The 21,705-nt window shown below is 49.6% G+C and overlaps 1 non-coding gene across 1 annotated transcript; it reads right to left on the bottom strand.

The window, feature by feature from the left end:
* Positions 1-18,994: 18,994 nt before the first annotated feature.
* On the bottom strand, positions 18,995-19,078 carry TRNAS-AGA (transfer RNA serine (anticodon AGA)). Its single transcript has one exon. It is a non-coding gene; the product is annotated as a tRNA-Ser (tRNA).
* Positions 19,079-21,705: the final 2,627 nt, after the last annotated feature.

Below are 21,705 nucleotides of genomic sequence, written 5' to 3'. Positions count from 1 at the left end.
GGGCAGCCCTGGGTGTTTCATTGCAGCGTGGACATAGCGTAGTATTATGTCTGCACTGTCATAAACACACCCAAGTCACTATTCTGAAACCCTGGGTCAGTTGATTCAGGCTTGTGGGACTTTTGCTACAGGATTATAAAATTACAGTGTAGACACTTGGGCTTGAGCCCAGCCTCCGAGACCCCACAAGGGGTGAGGGTCTCCGAACCTGGGCTCTAGTCTGAGCCTAAATGTCTACACTGCAGTTTTTAGCCTCACAACCTGAGCCCCAGGAGTCCAAGTCAGATGATCCAGGCCAGCCGGGCCACACTGCTTTTATCATGTTATAGATGCCCTCTCAGGGTATGTCTACATTGCAATGTAAGCCCAGGGTTAGCAGAAGTCATGTCAGCAGCCCCAACGCATAAACATAAACCACGAGGAAAAGACCCACCCACAAATAAGCTGGGCAGTGTCCTTCTCCCTACGGTTCATAAGTCCAGCAACCAAAAGTCCTTTAACATGAGCCATCCCTTCTCTGCACTCCACTCACTGCTGTTGTCCTTAGTCAGTGCAAGCCCAGAGGTGCCTATGTAGAGTTCACTCATACTTATCTGCTGATAATCAAAGATCAATTGCCAAAATTAGGCTATCCCATCATACCATCCCTTCCATAAACTTATCAAGCTTGGTCTTAAAGCCAGATATGTCTTTTGCCCCCACTACTCCCCTTGGAAGGCTGTTCCAGAACTTCACTCCTCTAATGGTTAGAAACCTTCATCTAATTTCAAGTCTAAACTTCCTAGTGTCCAGTTTATACCCATTTGTTCTTGTATCTACGTTGGTACTAAGCTTAAATAATTCCTCTCCCTCTCTAATATTAATCCCTCTGATATATTTATAAAGAGCAAGCATATCCCCCCTCAGCCTTCTTTTGGCTAGGCTAAACAAGCCAAGCTCTTTGAGTCTCCTTTCATATGACAGGTTTTTCATTCTTTGGATCATCCTAGTAGCCCGTCTCTGAACCTGTTCCAGTTTGAATTCATCCTTCTTAAATATGGGAGACCAGAACTGCACACAGTATTCCAGGTGGGGTCTCACCAGTGCCTCATATAACGGTACTAACACGTCCTTATCTTTGCTGGAAATACCTCGCCTGATGCATCCTAAAACCGCATTAGCTTTTTTAATGGCCATATCACATTGGCGGCTCATAGTCATCCTGTGATCAACCAATACCCCAAGGTCCTTCTCCTCCTCTGTTGCTTCCAACTGATGCACCCCCAATGTATATCTAAAGTTCTTATTATTAATTCCTAAGTGCATGACCTTGCACTTTTCACTATTAAATTTCATCCTATTACTATTACTCCAGTTTACAAGGTCATCCAGATCTTCCTGTATGATATCCCGGTTCTTCTCCGTGTTAGCAATACCCTCCAGCTTTGTGTCATCCGCAGACTTTATTAGCACATTCCCGCTTTTTGTGCCAAGGTCAGTAATAAAAAGGTTAAATGGTTTCACCTGCCATACTGGGTGGAAAGGGAAAAATAAGAAGGCATTATACTCACTATGTTGTCTAGGGACTCACTCATTCCTCCACAGCCACCCTGTCCTAACGCTGATCTAACCCCTAAATTTTAGTATTAGGACCCAGGCGTGGGCCCATTTGGCTTTCGAACCCCTGTTCCCTGCCTAGCAAGTGCTATTGAATTAAGGGTGAGGCCCTCAGTCGGGGTCTGCCGAGCACAGTTGTGCTGCCCTCAATTTACACAACAAGGATAACAATGCTTTATTTCTCCTGCCCCAAAAACAAGGAGGCTGGGAATCCAACACCAGGCAAAAGTGATCGTTTCGGCAAGCAATCCAACATATTTCCAACATACTGTAAAATCCACATGCAGACTCATACATGAAACCTTGCAAGAAAATCTTCCTGAGGGGGTCTGAAGCACCTGCTGCTGGAGGGAAGCAGGGAGCTGTGGGTTGGGATTGAGGGGCACCGGGAATAGGAGGGGCCTATGAGTTGGGATTGAGGAGCAGCGTGAGGAGGAGGGGCCTGTGGGTTGGAATTCAGGGGCACTGGGAATAGAAGGGGGCTGTGGGTTGGGATTGAGAGGGCTCTGGTTAGGGACAGAGGAGAAGGGTGAAGAGGAGTAGGCTCTGGTTGGGAGTGAGAAGCAGTGTGCATAGGAGGGACTGAGGATTGGGATTGAGGGGCACTGAGAAAAGAGGGGACATGGGTTTCGGCTGAAGAGCATCCTTGTTTGGGGATCCAGCAGGAAAGGGGAAAGCAGCAGGTGATTCTAATTCCTAGGGATATTCTGTGTGTTTGTATGTGTGTGTGTGTGTGCAGGGAAGGAACATGCTATATGCCCAGTGGCCTTTATTCCTCCAGGCTGCAAGGACAGATAGGTTGTCAGAAATTGCCCCTTCAAACCCACACACAAAAAGGCCCTTCTGAGGAAAGGGAAAATCCTGAAGAGAAAAAATAATGTTAAAGAGGACTCCAAAGAGACAGTTTAAGATCTTGGGGAGTAGTTTATCACCTGACCAGTGACTTGACCCATGGACCTACAGATTAAAAGTCTGATGTTCTACCAACTGAGCTTGCCAGAGTTACAACTTGAAAGAGAAACTTGGTGCAGAGGAGAACTAGTAAAGAAAACAAAAGTGGGAAACAGTAGGGAAAACCTGCTGCTCTCTCTGGCCTGGTGAACACTACAAGTTTATATATAATTTAACAGCATTAAATAGCATTAACCCTGCACCCGTCCACACAATGAAGCCCTTTATATCAATATAAAGGGCTCTTAATACCGATATCTGTACTCCTCCCCGACGAGGGGAGTATTGCTGAAATCGGTACTTGCCATGTTGGATTAGGATTAGCGTGGCCGCAATTCAGCGGTATTGGCCCCCTTTGAGCTCCTCTTGCAGAGGCAATAAAGTCAGTGTTGTTTCAAATTAATGCATTTTTTATTACTTCGTCACACAAACAAGGGGACACTGCCACGGTAGCCCAGGAGGGGTGGGGGAGGAGGGAAGCAACGGGTGGGGTTGTTGCAGGGGTACCCCCTGGAATGGCATGCAGCTCATCATTTCTGCTGGATGTCTGGGGCTCTGACCCGGAGTGGCCGTTTGCCTCTCTGGTTCTTTAGCAGGCTTGCCTGATAGTCGAGACAGGACTGACTCTCCTTTTAGACAAAATTCAAAGAAGGGAATGACCTGGGGAGTCATTCCCATTTTTGTCCATGCGCCCCAGGCCAACCTCACCGAGGCCGGCCAGGAACACCCATGACAGCAGCAGACGGTACAGTATAACTGGTAACTGTCATTGTCAACTTGCAAAGCAGCAGATAGGACGGTATGGCTGGTAACCATCTTTGCTAATTTGAAAAGGCAAGGGGATGCTGCTGTGTAGTGCTGCAGTACTGTGTCTATCAGCATCATCCAGTAGTCATACGGTGACGGTGAAAAAAGGCTGCATGGGCTCCATGGTTGCCGTGCTATGGCGTCTGCCCAGGCAATCCAGGCAAAAGGGCGCGAAATGATTGTCTGCCGTTGCTTTCACGGAGGAAGGACTGAGTGACGACATTTACCCAGAATCACCCACGACACTGTTTTTCCCCCATCAGGCATTGGGACCTCAACCTAGAATTCCAATGGGTGGGAGAGACTGCAGAAACTATGGGATAGCTATGGGATAGCTACCCACAGTGCAACACTCCGGAAATTGACACTCGCCTCGGTATATGGACGCACACTGCCGAACTAATGTGCTTAGTGTGTCCGTGTGCACTCGACTTTATACAATCTGTTTCCAAAAACTGGTTTCTGTAAAATCGGAATAATCCCGTAGTGTAGACATACCCTGTGATTAACACCTTTGGTGGCTAATTGAAAGGCTGGTGGTTCAAACCCAAGTGAAGATGGAGATGGTTTTTTTTAGTGATGAGAATCCAGTTCATTTTAATGGGCAGAAAATCTCCTCAATGCTTGTCTAGCCTCATTGGGCAAGCATAAGTGATACTTTCACCAGGTGCATTGGTGGTATAATGGTGAGCATATCTTTCTTCCAAGCAGTTGACGTGGGTTCAATTCCCAGCCAGTGCAGTGATGTGATGTTTTCTCTGCTGGGAATTAGTTTAATTTCAGTCACATTGTATCAGTTTATCAATGGAATGAGAGAATCAATGTTCTGCAGGTTATTCAACACACAATGGAGGAATAAAGGGGTGGGACTAGACAACGAGCAGGTGGAGTTATCCTGGTATTACAATATTTGGTTTATTTTTTTTAAAAAGTTCCTTTACTTCCCTCTCCCTTTTAGACTCAGAGCCCTTAAGGTCAGAAAGGAGCAATGTGATCATCTAGTCCGACCTGCTGCACCTTACAGGCCAAAAGACCCCCCTCCCCTCCTGTAATAGACCCAGTAGGGGAGGCAGCTCTGTGCACTGCCCCTACCCCAGGCAGCAAATGGACGACCTCTTCCCCCCTCCCCTAATGGGTGTGCAGACATGTGCCAGCAGCACTAAGGTGGCTCCCTGCCCACTCTGCCTCCGTCCCTCCGTGTCACTCCCAGAAATGGCCAGCATGTCCCGGCATCCCCTGGGGCGGGGGAAGTGTCTCCATTCATTGCCCCTGCCCCAAGTACCAACTCCACAGCCCTCATTGGCCAGGAACTGCAGCCAATGGGAGCTCTGGGGGCAGAGCCTGCAGGCAGCGGCACACAGAGACCCCCTGGCACGGCCCACCTAGGACCTGCTGCCGCTGGGTTGTGTGTACCAGTCACTTTGGGAGCTGCAGTGCCCGGGGTAAGCGCCACCCCTCCTGCACGCCAACCCGCTCCCCCAGAGCAGAGCCCGCATCCCACACCCAAATTTCCTCCCAGAGCTTTGCTTGTTTTCCTTTCACCCAGAACCATCCTTCTTCTCCTGGGATGCAAGTAGCCATCCCTGGGAAGCCAAGAGGTAGGCACAGGATTCTACCTCCCAGCAGCCAACCTCACCTCCCCAGGCTTTTCAGGCTTTGCAGAACAAATGGGCTTAGCTTCTGCCCTGCCTTCCTCAGCTAGACTTTCCTCTTTTGCCCCATTCCTGCCTCACTCCCTCCTTTGGCAAATCACACAAAGGAAGCCAGCAGGAAGAGCCGGCCACCATAGGCCAACCTCCAAGGGCAGACGAGACTAAGCCATAAGGCTTCAAAAGGTGACTGGCCAAGGTACTCTAGCTTTCACCTGCTGATGCTAAGACTTTTTCCCAGCTCATTTCACCACCCTCTGTCCTGCTGGGGTTGAGCTTATCACAGCTGTTACCCATTACTGGGCCAGCTAGTAAGCGTAGGGAGGACTAATGACCCACCAGAGTTTGGCAGAAAGCAGCACATTTATTATACTGACAGCTAAGTTGAAAAGAAGAAGTGGGGGTGTCACACTCACACTTGCTTACTCATGCTCCCAGGACAGGCACAGCACTGGAGATGTCAGGATTCTGCAAGGTCAGTCTCCCACAGTGCAGCTATGGACGGTGCGATGAAGGTAAGTCTTCCTGAGGCACAATGAAATACAACGCAGAGAACCACTGGCCAGGCGGTCAGGCAAAGGGAATTCACTGGAGGTACAAGCTTGTGAGTGGCTCCTGAGCACGTGGCCCCTTCTCCTTTTAAGGACCTGCACCTAATGGCCTGCGACTAGAGATGACTTGGTTGCATCTGGTTGGTCATGCTCCACTTTGGGCAGTGTCCATGCTCTGGGTGTGTGAGTGCTGCCTAATTAGAGTCCCAAACACCTTGTCTACCTGGAAGCTCTTCTGCCCTTCTAGCTGTTCAGCCAGCCCATTCATCCCACAAGCATTCCAGGAGTGGGAGGGGGAAAACCACTTCACAGGTATTCAGAGAGGGAGAGGAGACAAAAGCAGGAGGGAGGGAAGTATAGCACACCTATTGAGCATCCAGGTTATACATTGCATAGAAATCACTGCTGCTCGTACAACAGCAGGGACAGGCCAGTAGGAGCTGGGAAAAGGAAGCCATCATGTTTCTGCCTGGTTTTAAACCAGGGACCTTTTGTGTGTTAAGCAAACTTGATAACCACTACGCTACAGAAACTCTGTTACAGTGCTCTGCCCCTCCCTTCATAAGAATATAAGAATGGCCATACTGGGTCAGACCAAAGGTCCATCCAACCCCATATCCTATCTGCCAACAGTGGCCAATGCCAGGTGCCCCAGAGGGACTGAACCTAACAGGTAATGATCAAGTGATCTCTCTCCTGCCATCCATCTCCACCGTCTGACAAACAGAGGCTAGGGATACCATTCCTTACACATCCTGGCTAATAGCCATTCATGGACTTAACCTCCATTAATTTATCTGCAAAAAGAACAAGGAGTAATTGTGGCACCTTAGAGACTAATAAATTTATTTGAGCATAAGATTTCATGGGCTAAAACCCACTTTATCGGATGCATGCATTGGAAAATACAGCAGGAAGATATATAGATATAGATATAGATATAGATACACACACACACACACACACAGAACATGAAAAAATGGGTGTTGTCATACACACTATAACAAGAGTGAGCAGTTAAGGTGAGCTATTATCAGCAGGAGAAAAAACCTTTTGTAGTGATAATCGGGATGGCCTATTTCCAACAGTTGACAGGAAGATGTGAGTAACAGTAGGGGGACAAATAAACATGGGGAAATAGTTTTATTTTGTGTAATAACCCGTCCACTCCCAGGCTTTATTCAAGCCTACTTTAATGGTGTCCACTTTGCAAATTAATTCCAATTCAGCAGTCTCTTGTGGGAGTCTGTTGTTGAAGGTTTTTTTGTTGTAATATTGCGACTTTTAGGTCTGTAATCAAGTGACCAGGAAGATTGAAGTGTTCTCCGACTGGTTTTTGAATGTTATAATTCTTGATGTCTGATTTGTGTCCTTTTATGTTTTTATGTAGAGACTGTCTGGTTTGGCCAATGTACATGGCAGAGGGGCATTGCTGGCACATAATAGCATATATCACATTGGTAGATATGCAGGTGAATGAGCCTCTGATAGTGTGGTTGATGTGATTAGGTCCTATGATGGTGTCCCCTGAATAGATATGTGGACAGAGTTGGCAACAGGCTTTATTGCAAGGATAGGTTCCTGGATTAGTGTTTATGTTGTTTAGTTGCTGGTAAGTATTTGCTTCAGGTTGGGGGGCTGTCCCTAAGCAAGGACTGGCCTGTCTCCAAAGATCTGTGACAGTGAGGGATCATCCTTCAGGATAGGTTGTAGATCCTTGATGATGCACTGGACAGGTTTTAGTTGGGGGGCTGAAGATGACGGCTAGTGGGGTTGTATTACTTTCTTCGTTGGACCTGTCCTGTAGTAGGTGACTTCTGGGTACTCTTCTGGCTCTGTCTATCTGTTTCTTCACTTCAGCAGGTGGGTAGTGTACTTGTAAGAATGCTTGATAGAGATCTTGTAGGTGTTTGTCTCTGTCTGAGGAGTTGGAGCAAATGTGGTTGTATCTTAGAGCTTGGCTGTAGACAATGGATTGTGTGGTGTGGTCTGGGTGAAAGCTGGAGGCATGTAGGTAAGTATAGCGGTCAGTATGTTTCCAGTATAGGGTGGTGTTTATGTGACCATTGCTTATTAGGACAGTAGTGTCCAGGAAGTGGATCTCTTGTGTGGACTGGTCCAGGCTGACATTGTAGGTGGGATGGACATTGTTGAAATCATGGTGGAATTCCTCAAGGGTTTTCTTTTCCATGAGTCCAGAAGATGAAGATGTCATCAGTGTAGGGCAAGTAGAGTGGGGGCATTAGGGGATGAGAGCTGAAGAAGCATTGTTCTAAGTCAGCCATAAAAATGTTGGCATGCTATGTGGCAATGCGAGTACCCGTAGCAGTGCTGCTGACTTGAAGGTATACATTGTCCCCAAATGTGAAATAGTTGTAGGTGAGGACAAAGTCACAAAGTTCAGCCACCAGGTTTGCCGTGACATTATCGGGGATACTGTTCCTGACGGCTTGTAATCCATCTTTGTGTGGAATGTTGGTGTAGAGGGCTTCTACCTCCATACTGGCCAGGATGGTGTTTTCTGGAAGATCATCAATGGATTGTAGTTTCCTCAGGAAGTCAGTTGCATCTCGAAGATAGCTGGGAGTGCTGGTAGCATAGGGCCTGAGGAGGGAGTCTAGACAGCCGGACTATCCTGCTGTCCGGGTGTCATTGCCTGAAATGATGGGGCATCCAGGATTTCCAGGTTTATGGATCTTGGATAGCAGACAGAATACCCCTGCTGCTTTTTTGGCCTGCTGCTTCTCTGTCTGGGATGTTTTTATCAGCCCTGGCACACAAAAATGGCATCATTGTGAGCGCCCACGAAGGCAAGATGAATTTTGGCTGCCTTGCTCAGCTTGACTTGCTCCTTCACCCCATTCCTGCCTTAGATCCTGGGTCACCTGGTGGCTGAAGATGGTCCATTGTCTCAAGCGGTGCCAGAGCCTGACATAGTGCCCCTGGGCAGCCTTTGCTCTGCACATGCCGGCCATGCACATTTGCAAATACTTTAAAGTGCCTGTCAGTAAGTTCTGGGGACAGTTGCTCACCTTCAGAGGAAGCTCCCTAAAATTGGCCTGTCTCACCCAGTGGTACATTGATCTCTGTTCAGATTGAGCCAAAGTGGAGGGGGAGCCTAGCTGCTGTGGCCGCCGCTGCTGTGAGGGCAGCCACTGTTGAGGATGAAGCCATCCTACAAGCACCTTCCACCAAGCCACCCACTGAAAATCCTGTAGGGTGTAAGGTGAGAGTAGAAGAACACTAGAGGTGGGGGCCTCCCTCTTCCCTCATCATCGGCCATCCCATACCCGGTGCTCCACCCAGTGGGGTAAAAATAATACAGCCATATCGCAAGAGTCAGTTGCGTTCTTTGTGGTTGCCCCACCATTTCCCTTGGGCCTGACCTGCCTTCCAGCTCAGCCACCACTGAAAATTGAAACACAAAAAAGTAGAGCCGTACAAGGCTTCAAAGCCCACTAAACCCAACCCCCCTTCTAATATGGCAGAAAAGCCACATGTCTCCTGACTAGGGAGGGACGTCCTATTGCCCCACAGGAAGTGGAAGGCCATGGTGTTCAGTCTCAGCAGCACTCATGGAGCAGGGGGAAACACATGGCTGAGGAAATTCCCCACAGCCAAAAGATAGGTCTTGAGCATCACAACTTTGTAGGCTAATGACAAGGTCCACTTATGCCACTGGCTGAGCCTTTCCTCACAGGCCAGCAACCGCTTCTCCCAGTTCGCGTTCCCCACATCGTCCCCACACGAAAGGTAGAAGGCCCAGCTCATCAGCCTGCCCACTCTTGCAGCCCTCCTCTTCCCCCCTGACTGAAAGGAAGGAGTATTGAGCCTCCCTCCCTTAGGCTCTTCAGCATTCCTGGGGACACCAAAACTGCACAAGTGACTTTGGGCCAGTAGGTCAACCAATAGGGCTGCCTCCCAGGCCAGGCTGCAGCCCAGCTTCAGGACTCAGAGGAAATGCAGCTCGCATCCCTACCTACAGGACTCCAGGCACAGCCAGACTTCTGGATCAAACATCCCCTCGTGCTCAAGTCACAACAGCTAGCGGGCAAAAGACAGACTTTCATGGCCTTTGAGAAAGCAAGACAGAGCCTTGGAAGACCCAGTAGGGTTAGGTGCCACAGGAATTGCTCTCAGATCCCACTGAGACTTCAACTCAGATAGCAGGATTCAAAATCCTGAGTGCTGGCCCTTACACCATGGGACCAATATGGAACACCCAGACCTCTGCTGAGTTCTGATGAGGATGACCCTGTGTGGGCAACCCTGCATTTGCTCACCAAGTTGTCATGCAGCAGTTTGCTGCAGCTCCCAGAGGCCTTTCTTAATCCAGACTGAGAGGCCAGTGGGCATGTGATGAAGTTCCCCCTTCAGTCCTAGGCAATACATGGTCCTTCCTAGGAAAGGCCAAGTCCTGAAAAGGAGAAGCTGAAGTCAAGGAGCGTCCTCAAGAGATGCCTTCTGAAGATCTTGGAAGATATTACAGGGAGAACTGTCTTTTTCACTGACCTGAACCGTAGACCCTCATATTAAAAGCCTGATGCTCTACCAACTGAACTAGCCAGGCTCACCTGTACAAATGGCAAATTTCATGCAGAAGAGAAATTAGTCATGAAAATGAGGGCAGGAAACAATACAGAAAACTTGCTACTCTTGCTTTCTTAGCAGTCCTAGCCCCAGCCTGCTCCTCCATCTGGCGCCCTGAGGCCTTATTCTTTCTTTAGTTAAATATCAAATCCAGGAGAAAACACAGTTATACAGAAATGTCATTGGAAATGCAAAAATTAAAAAGGAAAATGCAATTCCCAACACTGTAGCGTATCTGGGCCATTCCTGTATCAAGAGCACCCACTAAGGTCCCTGTGTGCTTACAAGAAACCTGGAGGAACTCATACCACAGCCTGAACATGAAACTCAACTGCTCCCAGGTGCTGCAGTAAAACCCTTTCCCAGCTGTGAAGTTGCACTCCATAGGATTTTATGAAAATATGCTAATGAGTGTGAATATAAAGTAACTGAAATATGCTTCATGCAAAAGGTCTCTTGTAAGGTATCATTACAAAGCTTATAATCTACTATGTGTGTTCATCCTATTCGTACGAACCGATAATTCCTGTATCTGAAACTAGAAATATGAAATATAACTCTGAGGTCCGATTGTAATGATGCAAAGTGTGGTTTGGACTCTTGATGGCTCCCATTAACCAGGACAATTGACTGGAGATGGCTCTGTCCTGCACCATCTGTGAGTAAGGCCAGGAAGAATGAAGGCTTGGGGTCTCCCAGGACATGTGACCATGTCACCTGGTACAGGAATCCATCTTAAACCTGGGGCTTTTCCCCAGGAGAGAGACAAAAGTTTCCTGCCTCGTAGCAAAGCTGTATAAGGGGATGGAACAGAAGAAAGGTGGGTGCAGTCATGAGAAATCCCCTAGCTACCTTGAGCTGGAACAAGGACTATACCTGGTGAAAAGATTGGGCCCAGACAAGAAATAAGTCTAGACTGTGAAAGAAGAGTATTGGAAGATCTCTGAGGGTGAGTCTTGATCTGTATTGAGTTTCATGCTGTATTAGGCTTGGACTTGCATGTTTTTGTTTTATTTTGCTCTATGGAGAATACAAATGGCACAGAGAAGGAAAAGATAATGCCATAGAAAAGTCTCTGTGTGTGTGTTAGATGGGTGGAGTGTGTCTAGAAATCACTCTCCTCTAGTTTCTTTTCTATGATTTCCTTTGGAAAAACTGAAGCAGGGAACAGAAGCCATTGCTACCACCTCTGAGACTTGAACTCATGACTTTTAGATTATGAGACTGACATGCTGTCAACTGCACTAAGTAGACTTGGTAAAGCTTTAGGCTCCGTGCATGTAGGACCCTCCTACATCAGTGACTGGGGCAGGGAAGGAGCCAGGGGTGTGCTGGAAGAAGCAGGGAGCTCTGGTGCCCACAGACCTGTCCTGGCAGCTTTCTCAGCAGCAGAGAAATCAATTTGCCCTGCCAGTGAACAATCTCCTGGAACTAATGGCAGCACAGGGGGGATGTTTCCAAGCTGTTCACCTACTGCCACATTTTGGAACTTACTCTCCTTTTCCTAGCAGGGCACTTTCCATGGGAATTAGGCAAAGCAAACTACACAGGTAAGAGGAACACGTTGGGGAAGGTACACGGGGAACAGAATCCAGGGCTCCAGATAAGGCCTGAATTTATAATCCCAGCAGCTTGCCCTTCTGCACTAACCAATTGCACCATTGCAGATGCTGTTTAGATGGATTTGGGAAGCAGGCAGTTCCCAGTCTCTGTGGTTCACACCTTTGCCTATTAATTGAAAAGCAGCTGGTTCAAACCTAATTCAAGATGCGGCTTTTCAGTGATGAGACTCCAGTACGTTTTAACAGGAAGAAAATCTCCTCTATTCTGGTTTAGCCCCATTTGACTCCTTCTGCCCATCTTCTCCGCGCCCTCCAGTCTCTTTCCTTCCCCACTGGGGCCATGCAGAGAGGAGCCGCAGTCAGTCTCTGTCACAGAGAGTCTGTATCCTACAAACGGAGGGAGGGGTCACTCTAAAACATTGATAACGGGGAGGGGAGGGGTGTGCGTGGTTAGGGGGAGAAAGGATGGAGACCTAACAGTGGGGCCCAGAGAGATTCCTCCAAACAGGGGAGATCCCCTGCTGCCCCCCATCTGCGGGAAGAACAACTGTGTGTGGGGGGTCTCCACATTCTGTTCCCGCCCCAAGAGCCAACTATGGCAATGGGAGCTGCAGGGCTGGAGTCTGTGGGCAGCAGTGCTCAGAGATGCCCCCAGCCCTCCCACTTAGGGGCTGCTGCCAGAGGGGGGTGCAGGTTTCTTTCAAGAGCTGCCCGAGGTAAATGCTGCACCCTTCATCCTCTCCTGTACTCTCAACCCCCTGCCCCAACCCAGACCCCCACACCTGCACCCAAACTCCTTCCAGGACCCTGCTCCTTGCACACTCTCCTGCACCTCAACCCCCTGACTGAGCCCAGACCCTGAACCCAAACTCTCTCCCAGATCCCAGCCCCTCTCCCTCCCACACCCAAACTCCCTCCCAGAGCCTTAGGCAAGTGTGGGGAGGGGGGGGCAGGACTTGGTCCCATTCTGGGCACCACCAAAAATTATACCAACCTGCCGCCTCTGTCCAGGCCAACCTTCTGCTGATGCACTTCAGCCCACACCCGTGCAGGGTTTGAAGCTTCCATTGCTTAAATTCCAGGACACTGAGGGATTTCAGCTCCACTTTGCCCACAGGGAACCTTCACCCCACTCCCAACCAGGTTCTTGTCCATGGGATCACTGTTAGGGGGACTGGGTCCCTCGGTGTCTTTTCTCTCTCTACGACAGGCCAGGGTGCAATAACTGGGGCATCAGAGCACCCAGGACCTTCTGTGGGGCTGCCATTCCCCTTCCCCTTCTCTGGTCTCATCTGTCATTGACTCCAGCCTTTTCTCTATCCATCGTCAGCACCTCCCAAGCAAGCTGCACTCACCTCAAAAAGACATAAAGTCCTGTGGCACCTTACAGACTAACAGACGTATTGGAGCATAAGCTTTCGCATGTGAATACCTGCTTCGTCAGATGAACGTGGCGGAAATTTGCAGGAGCAGCTATAAATATGCAGGTAAGAATCAGTCTAGAGATAAGGAGGTTAGTTCAATCAGGGAGGATGAGGCCCTCTTCTAGCAGCTGAGGTGTGAACACCAAGGGAGGAGAAATTGCTTTTGTAGTTGGCTCGCCAGGCACAGAATTCCCACTGCATTCATCCGATGAAGTGGGGATTCACCCCTCAAAGCTTATGCTCCTGTACATCTGTTAGTCTATAAGGTGCCACAGGACTTTCGCTTTTTAAAAATCCTGGTTAACGCAGCTACCCCTGTGATACTCCAAAAGACAGAGACAGTGTCCCCTATTGGGTGTACATCACTGGCCTCTCTCCTTTCAAAGCACTGACTGCCCCTCTGTTTCCTTGCCTCTCAGTCTGAGCAGATGGGACCTTTCCCTCCAGTGCTGGAGGATTCACCCTTCTCATCTACCCTTGTCCCAAGCAGCACAGTGAGAGGGAATCTTAAATGTACCAAGGTGACTTTGGAGCAGAAACCCCCCAGACCTTCCATGCAATTGGCACTTGCCCCTCACTGAGCAGGACTGAAACTGGTGGGCCACATCCCCTCTGGGCATGAGCAAAGCATCAAGGTGAAAAAATGAACCTGGATATGCTGGGGAGTGAACCCAGGGTCTCATACATGCAAAGCATGTGCTCTACCACTAAGCTACATCCCCAGATGGGCTGTGTTTGCTATGGGTTATACTCAAAGCCTTCCTGTCCTCACTGCATCCAGTGACCTATAAGCTTCACAAGAAGCCCATTCCCCTCTCTGAGGACCAGGCCTGCTCTCCTGGAGGTTACTTGTTCATAGGAGTCACTTTGCAGCAGGGCAAGATTCTATGTGTGGGGCAGAGAGAGTTTGTGCCCTGGACTCAGGGGGCAGAGACACAGTCAGCCCTCTCCCCTGCATTGGGTGGTGGGGGTGCTGCAATCCCCTGCTGTAAGGTCATTGAGGGGTATGCTGTGAGCAGCTCAACACCTCACCCTGGTGGCAGAAGTGGGGTGGGGAGTTCTAGGTGTTTCCACCTGCCTGTGAAGTCCAGCTTTCCCCAGCACATTCACTGTGGTGCAATTCGGTCACTGTTTCCATGGCTGAACAGCAAAGAATCACTCCCAGTTTCCCTTCTAGCCGCAGCAGGATTAGCCTGTGTCAGTGGTTAATGAGGTGGATCTAGTTGTAGATTGTTATTCATTCCCCACCTTGACAATTCACACAGTCCCTTTCCTAATCAAATCCCCAACACCTCAGTGATCCTGGTAGCAGGGGTTGGGTCCTGAGACTTTGAGGGTCCTTTTTACCCTTCACCTGGAGTGAACTCAGCTTTTCCCCCATCCCAGACAATCCATGAAATAACAACAGAGGCATAAAGAAAGAGGGGAGGGAACATCTCACTGCCAGGGCTGGATGTGCCCAGGGCCCCAACTCATCCATTGTTTCCATGGAATTTGGCCCCCTGCTTTGCACAAGGGACAGAGAAAGATCTTGCTGTTCCTGTGTCTGTGCAAGGTAAATTGTGCTTCTGTATGAAAGAGAGGATGGAAATGGCCCCATGATGGGACAATATCTTCAGGATTAAGACCTAAGGACTCAGGCTGAGTCCTTTAACAAATTGTCTTCCATGGAACAGGGCCAGATTCAGCATTTTTGCCACCCCAAGCGGAAACAAAAAATAAAAAAGCTGCAATCAGCAGCAGCTCTACCTCTGCCACTTTTGGCAGTGAGTCTTTCCCTCCAAGGGGGACTGAGAGGACCCAATAGCCACAGAAGCCTCCCCATTCCATTGGCCATCCCTAGTGCCTGGAGCCAGCCCTGCCATGGAGACACTGGGAAGATGGGGGAATCAGGAAACAGCCACAAATTTATTTACATTGCAAGTGAAGAATGACTGAAGGTTTTTTTTAATGGAAGTCAGTTTTTCCCGACTGGGAATTGAAGCCAGGGCTTGGTAATGAAAGTGCCAAATCCTAACCACTAGACCACCAGGGAGCTGATAATGTTGTTTTTTTTCTCACTTATGCTACACTTTCTTAGGCTACTTTCTATCCACTCTCTGACAGTACTCCATTGTCCACTCCCTGAGGGGTTAAGAACAGAGAGTACAGGAACCCCTGTACTCAGGGTCACAACCTCAGCCCAACACAAGCCACTGAAATAAACTCTAAGGATGCTTCCTCCAGCAGGATCACAGAGCCACGCAAAAAAAAATCAGGAGGAACCATCCTCCTCTGTCTTCATTTATCCCATCGCAACCCTCTCAGCAGCCGACTCTTGCAGGAAGGACACTCAGACGATAGGAGCTCTGGCATAGAGACCAAGGGAGGGGTTTTGCTTCCTCTCACTGTGAGCTGATCACAGTCTGACTCCGTGCAACAGGGCTCTGAACTTTGTCACCTTGTGTGTTCTGAGAGCAGAGCTCCCCGGACCCTTCTGCTGAGAGCATGGTGATTGCACAACAGCTGCAAGGCCTTTTTCCCTCTCCTTGGCTTCCCCAGACTTTCCCCACAAATGGTTCTATCAGGTGCTGGAGGGATCTAAGGACCTGCAGGTTTCCCTCACCCATCTCTTAAAGCAAACAGTGATTCTCTTCTCTGACACTCCTGGGTCTGGGCTTCTTTTGAGTTTTTCCCAAGGGTGGGGCCTGATTCCCTGTGAAAATGTGTGTGGTACCAGCTTGTCTGCCCCCTCTCTGGGAACCGAGAATCTTTTTCAGACTCTCCCCCACTAGATGAGTCCAACAGCACCTCCCCTTGGTGGGAGAATCCTAAATTCCGACCTCCCGCCCTAGTTGCTCTGACCAGCTGATGGCGGCAGCATGCTAAATCAACCCCAGCTCTCTGGGCTAGAAAGCAGCATCTAACCAGCCTTGTGACAGCTCTGGTTTGCTCGCTGGAGACATAACAAACCAGGAAGAAGGCAAATGTAAGACAGGGAACCTCAGCTCACAATAAAAACCTTCAGGGCACCTTCTACACTGCGTCTGGGCAGTTGACTGACTTTAAATCTAGCTAGCTCTGTTGGTAGAGCATGATGCTCTTAATCCCACCATCATAAATCCAAGCCCCATGGTGGGTGGTAGCGACAGCCCTTAGGTGTCACTCTTCTGCTAATAGTCACAGATCAAAATGAAACAAACTCTCTATGCTCTTTGGCAGGTCATGTTTCTTCCTCTCTCTGAGCTTCAGTAAAACATGAAGAGAGAACAAACTGACATTTGCATCCTATGTTAAGAGAGTATTTTCTCCTCTTCCATTGTACACCAGGCAAGAAGAGGAGATAATAACCAGTTAACGGATGATTGCAGAGGGAAAAGTTTGGTCTTTATAAATAGGACAATGATCAATTGGTCTCCATGTCCACTGATGGTAGGACAAGAAGTAATGGGCTTAATCTGTAGCCAGCGAGATTCACGTTAGATATTGGGAACAGCTTTCTAACTCTGAGGGTAGTTAAGCTCTGGAATAGGCTCCCAAGGGTGTCTGTGGAGTCTCTGTCATAGGAGGTTTTTAAGAACAGGTTGAACAAACCTCTGTCAAGGATACTCTGCATATACTTGGTCCCAAAGACAACCTGCTCTGGCTCTGGTTCCCTCCTTCTGCTCCCTGCCTGGGCCGGCAGTTGGGGGCACTTGATCCCACATGCCCCAATGCATCATCTCTGCTTGACCCTGCCTCAGCAGAGAGGGCTGGATTTCATGACCTCTCCAGGGCCCTTGCAGCCGTACAGCTCTATAATTTGATGCCATCGCAATACAATATAAACAACAACAAAAGTGGAAAACACCCCAATCTAACAATCTAACAATTCAGCGTGAACTGACATTCCACAGCACAAAGTGACAACACGTAGGAGTGCAAAGTCCGACAATTCAGCACCATGCAAATGAACGCCGCATGGGGCAGAATGACGCACTGCAAAAGAGCTCAGCTCAAACCAGTGCAACACAAGGCGGTGCAAAAACCATACAACACGAAACAATGTGTCAGAGTGCAAAGTGACACTGTGCAAAACAGCTCAGTGTGGGACAACAACACAGCACAAACCCACACAACAGAATCACATAGAAAGGTAGGGCAGGGAGGGACCCCGAGAGTCCGGGCCAAGTCTCCCTAGGCCACCCCGACAGGTGTTTGAAGAACAGGGAAACAAAGGGCACCACACACTTATGTTTTTTGGATGAGTCAAGAAAAGGGGAGTAGCATTGTCCCCCTCGGGTAGCCCCTGTTCAATTCCAGGTCAGAAAACAAAACTCTTCTGCAAGAATATCCAAAAAATGTTGTGTTTCACTTCACTTCATAAGTACAGTTGTGTGGCAATTAAATGATGACTCTAAAGTTTCCTAAAAGTGTGGGAAATACGGATGTATCTGAGGAAATGGCTTGGAATGAAGGAAGACAAAAAATTGATCAGTTGAGAGAACAGGCCCTGTTTCCCCCTGGTTTGGAGCTTCTCTCACAGCTACTGGAATAGAAAAGCTAAGCAAATGGTGTTCTATTGTTCCAAAGGAGATTGAAGTGAGGCCATTTTCTCCAGATAGAATTAAATCGTAATGTCAGGAGTGGGATGTGAAACCACGTCTCTATGCAGAGACCAGAACACCCATGGGACTGGAAGAAAAAGTCTTATAGCTAGCACTTTAGACCAGTCCACCATCCTGATACTACAAAGAATATGACTTATCAATCCTAGTTTTCATTTATAGTTGATGAACTCTTTAGGGAGGTCGAGATGGCACATCTCTTTCAACTCCTAGAGACCTTCTACAGCGCAGCTGATTTTTAGACACACTCACCTGGACCTAAAGTTACATATTTCCTGGAGAGCCATGAGGTTCTGAGGTGTTAGAATCTCCCTGCTCACATTTTAAGTGAACAAAAGATGGGTGCTGGCATTCTGAGACAGTAATCGTGAACCTCAAAATCCTGCCCTGGGGGCCAGAGAGTTAAGCAACCCAGCCTCTACCAGGATAGCATCCTATCTGGGAACAACTCACTGGTCAATAGCTGGGGTGTGAAATTCTCATTTCTTTGTTGTCACTGTAGTCCCCACTTTGCTATTGCTTGTCTGTATAATCTCTATCTGGTGCTGTGATTGTTTCAGCCTGCTGTATAATTAATTTGTTGGGTGTAACCAATTAAGCAGTGGGGTATAATTGGTTAGATAATCATGTTACAATATGTTATGATTGGTTAGTTACATTTCAGTAAAATGATTGGTTAAGATAGAGCTAAGCAGCAGAGAACTCAAGTTTACTATATAGTCTGCAGTCAATCAGGAAGTAAGGGGGGAATGCGAATGGGAATAGGGGTAGGGGAATTAGAATTATGTTTTGCCAACAGGGGGAATAGGAACAGGGAAGGGGAACAGGGACACAGGCAAGCCTCTGTGGTGTCAGAGCTGGGAAGGGGGACACTGTGGAAGGAAATTGGAATCATTGCTTGCTGGAAGTTTACCCCAATAAACATTGAATTGTTTGCACCTTTGAGCTTCGTGCATTGCTGCTCTCTGGTCACGTGAGAAGGACCAGGGAATGGGAGGGTGATGGGATAAACCCTCTAACAAGTACGTCTTTCAGGGTGTGAAAAACCCCAGGACCAGTATAATTAAGCTGACCTAAGCCATGGTTAGATAGTGCTAAATGAAAGGAAAGATTGTTCTGTCAATGCAGCTACTACAGGGATGAAAACCTCTCCCCTCACTGTAGCAACTGTCTACTCACAGTACAGCAGTAATTTTAAGTGTAGACAGCCTCAGAGTGACACAAATTTGGCTCCATGGATGCTCAGGCACTAAGACAACAACAACACACTAATGCTTCCATAGTTGACAGGATTTGAACCTGCATGGGGAAACCCCCCCATGGATTTCTAGTCCATTGCCTTAACCACTCAGCCACAACTACTTGGTGTGCAGTTGCTTCACTACACAATTTTTCTGTTCTCACAGAATTGTCACTTCAAATTGCTCAGACCAGCTCCCCCAGCACACTCACGGCTGTGCATTAGTGTGTGTCCATGGGACAGGGAGCAGCGGGGGTTGGATGGGTCAGAGGTGGGGGGGCAGTCAGGGGACAGGCAGCGGTTGGATAGTCATGTGAGTCCCAGGGGTTTTGTCAGGGGACAGGTAGGGGGTGGGGTCCTGGGGGGAAGTTGATGGGGTCTCAGGAGGGGGCAGTTGGGGACAAGGAGAAGGGAGGCTTAGAAAGGGGGTGGGGTTCCAAGGGGCAGTTAGGGCAAGGGGTCCCGGGAGGGGGCAATCAGGGGACAAGGACCAGTGGTGCTTAGATAGGGGTGGGGTCCTGGGGGGCAGTTAGGGGCAGGGGTCCCAGGAGGGGGTGATCAGGGGAAAGGGAGCAGGGGGATTGGATGGGTTGGGGTTTCGTAGGGGGCAGTCGGAGGGAGTGGATGGGGGCAGGGGGGCTCCCTCCCCTGGAGTGTCCTGTTTTTGAATGTTAAAATATGGTCTTCCTCCATTCACAGTGCAACTCTCCACTCACAGCAGCGCTGCCGCATGAGGCCCCCCTCCTTCTTTTCCAGTTGGTAGTGGCCAAGGAATGCTGGGAAATGTAGTTCTTTCCCTGCTCCAGGGCTGGCTCTGTAGGCAGGGAGCTAACCAAGACACTACAGCTCCAGAGCCCCCTATTGGTTCTCAGCTCCCCTGCTGCCCCTGCAAATGGGCTGCCCAAGCAGTGCTTGCTTTGCTGGTGCCTAGAGCCGCCCTACGGGGGGTGACGCTCCGGCTCCCCAGCGGCAGGGCAGCCTGAACTGCAGTCCAGCCTGTGCACCTCAGGCTGCCGTGAGCGCCATCTTGCTACTGAAGCCAGAACTGCAGGGTCAGTTCCAGCTCAGCCTGAAAGCCTCAGCTGACAGGGAACATCTTGGTTCAGGGCTGGCTCCTGGCTTTTTGTGCGCCCCCCCTCCAAAAAAAAGGGGGGGCAGGGGCTGGAGTGCTGCCACCAAGCACATGCTTGGAGCACTGGTGCCTGATCTCAGCACTGGAAATGGAAACTAGGAGTCCTGGCTCCCAGCCTCCCTTCCCTAACCACTAGACCCCACTCCCCCCCCTTTGGGGAGCCAGGATTCCTGGGTTCTAGCCCCATCTCTGGGAGCAGAGGGGGGTCTAGTGGTTAGAGCAGGAGGAGCCAAGACTCCTGGGATCTACTCTCAGAGCTGCTGGTGTGACCCTGGACCTCTGTTTCTCCTCCCACTTTTTGGATATGGAGCCTGTAAACTCTCTGGGGCATGGCCTATCTCTCGCTGTGTCTGGGCAGCGCCCGGCCCAACGGGGCCCTGATCTCAGCTGGGGCAGGGCTGTCTCTGTGTCTGTGCACCCCTGGCACAACAGGGGTTTGAGTCTGCCCTGCTCTCTGTAGGTGCTGCTATTGTACAGATAAATAGTCATGATACTAAAAGGCGTGCCAGTGCGTGAGTGCACCACCATTGCCATGCAAGGGGAAAGCCGGTACAGATTACTGGGGCCCGGTGGTCCAGAAGAGGGACCAGGGCCTGGCTTCCCTGGCTTCATTGCCCCTTTTAGCTGGTCCACTTGCTGGGGAGCCTGAAATTTTTTTCATTGGGCCTGAACCCGCTTTCAGCGGCCCTGAGGGTATGGCGGGACTTGCCCCCCTTCACAGAGCAAGTAGGAGTGTCAATAGGCACCTATGATGGTCCCCCCAAGCAGGGCCAGGATGGAAATAGGGGGCTTATGCCCCCAACATGGAGAATCTGGGGTGCAACTTGCTTAACGGGTCAGTCTGTCTTTCTCTGACTGTCCCATTCCAGCTTAAACTAGCGCTTGTGTTCATTCGTTCTTTTTCATTCCTTCCCTTCTCTAGCTTGTATGTTCTTGCTTTCTTTTTTCCCCTCTATCTTTCATGCTCTTCCTTCTTTCCTTCTTTTTCTATTTTTTCTCTCCCTTTATTTCTTTCTCTGCCTTCCATGTTCTTTTTGCTCTCGCTCTCTCGCTGGTATTTTTTTCACTCGCTCTTTTTCCTCGCTCCTTCCAAGCCAAGCAGGTTCTCCAGCACACACATTTTGACAGGTTTTCCTGCTGATCACTGAGTGTATTAAGCACGTTTCAGGGGGGTTGGCATGCAAGGCAGCAGGGAGCAGGTTGACCGGGTGTCTTTGTGGCTGTCTGCTGGCCACGCATAAGCATGGTCCTTCCCAGGGCTGGCTTTAGCTGAATCGCCGATTCCGGGGAATCGGGCCCACGCCTAAGAGGGACCCGACTTTAGGCACCTTTTTTAATTTTTTTTTTTTAACTTACCCCGGTCCACGGCTGCGCGTGTGCTCCGGGGTCTTCCATGGTCCGCTCCTTGAGCGAAGCGCCGTCGGGAGTGCAGAGCAGGCTCCGCTCCTCCCAGCTAGAGCTCCAGCCAGGGTCGGCGGGGCTTGCCACGCTCCAGTGGGGCTCCAGCCGGGAGAGCGGGGAGGGCGGGGCTTTGCTGCGCTCCGGCCGGGGCTCCAGCAGGGAGAGCGGGGCGGCGGGGCTTTGCTGCTTTCCGGCCGAGGCCCAGCCGGGAGAACG

This window comes from Gopherus flavomarginatus (assembly GCF_025201925.1).
Source record: "Gopherus flavomarginatus isolate rGopFla2 chromosome 13 unlocalized genomic scaffold, rGopFla2.mat.asm SUPER_13_unloc_2, whole genome shotgun sequence".
NCBI classification, from domain to species: Eukaryota; Metazoa; Chordata; order Testudines; family Testudinidae; genus Gopherus; species Gopherus flavomarginatus.
Note: the sequence above shows the minus strand (reverse complement) of the source record. Positions and strands in the feature narration are given on the sequence as shown.